Consider the following 1,251-nt stretch of genomic DNA (forward strand, 5'->3'; position numbering starts at 1 on the left):
TGTGTGTGTGTGTGTGTGTGTGTGTGTGTGTGTGCGCGTGTGCGCTCGTTGGGGGTAGACTGTGACAGCTCAGTGATCAAAACCTATGATGGGAGGGGAGCAGGTAAAAGACTGGTGGGAGTGGGGAGTAGTCTCAGGTAGCAGCCGCTGTCAATCTTCGTTTCCTCATTGGAAGTGTGTGTGTGTGTGTGTGTGTCCGTGCACCTGTGTGCTCTTCTGTTTGTCATATATGCGCACACTCCTGTGAGCATGTATAGTATGCACGTTTGCTCTTTCATGTGTGATTTACACATTCCATCAACAAACGCCCACTTCTGGCCTCCAAACAGGTCCATGTCTGTCTGCTCAACTGTCAGAGGGGCGGCACTCACAAAACAGGTAAACATAGTTAAGAGATGTGTGCTGCCTTAGTACTGTATACACTGTCTGTGTACTGTACTGCATCATTGCAGCACAGTGCTCTGGGAGTGAAGAGGGACGGGCTCCGTGTTTGGACTTTTATGGAAAAAAGGTGGACACTGAAATGTGTAAATGTGTAACTGTATTTGACTGTACTTGGACACTGTTGCAAACATGCCGAATATCTGTGGCCGCACTCACACTGACAACACTCTCATAGAACTTGTAGGAGAGATTAGGGTTCTCAGAGAGAGGAGCTGAGAGGAGCCTTTACCGTGGGGAAGAGATGTGACTGCTAAATATGATTTGACACTCTCACTTGATCAAGAAGTATTCCCAGCACTGCTGTTTTAATCATTCAGAATCCATATAGAACCGGACACCATAATTACATGTAGGCTATGTCAAGTATGGTTTCAAATATGAAAATCCCTCTTTAATAAATACTGAGAGTGACCTGATGCTTTTGACAAAGCAATTTAAAAACCTTTAGGCTTTTAGATGTATCTTTTGACTCCTATACGTGCCATTTATTCCAGTCTCTACTTGTGCTTTTGCACCTCCTCACTAAGCTGCATTAAAGTGCAGTGCATAAATGTAAAGCTTTAGCGATCAAATTGATCATGATGTCCAATGTAATGTAAACTCTAAAGGGTGTGAAGACCTTATCTTAACCAATACTCTGCACTGTACCTGCTTTCTTTCGCATGCAGTATCCATATTAATGTGCTTACCAAACCACTTCCAAACTACCAAAGTTTCTCCCTTTTTTGGAGTGCTGCTCTATGCAGTAATCTACTATCTACCAGTTATTATGAATAATATGATATGGCACATGACTTTTGTTGGGAT

General features: G+C 43.2%; 1 protein-coding gene across 5 annotated transcripts in view; it reads right to left on the bottom strand.

Moving 5' to 3' along the window:
* The window catches only part of LOC123976656 (calcium-binding mitochondrial carrier protein Aralar2), a 46,143-nt gene that overhangs the window by 15,225 nt on the left and 29,667 nt on the right, over positions 1–1,251 (bottom strand). The window lies entirely within an intron of this gene.

The sequence above is a fragment of the Micropterus dolomieu genome, linkage group LG09 (assembly GCF_021292245.1).
Source record: "Micropterus dolomieu isolate WLL.071019.BEF.003 ecotype Adirondacks linkage group LG09, ASM2129224v1, whole genome shotgun sequence".
Lineage (NCBI taxonomy): Eukaryota > Metazoa > Chordata > Actinopteri > Centrarchiformes > Centrarchidae > Micropterus > Micropterus dolomieu.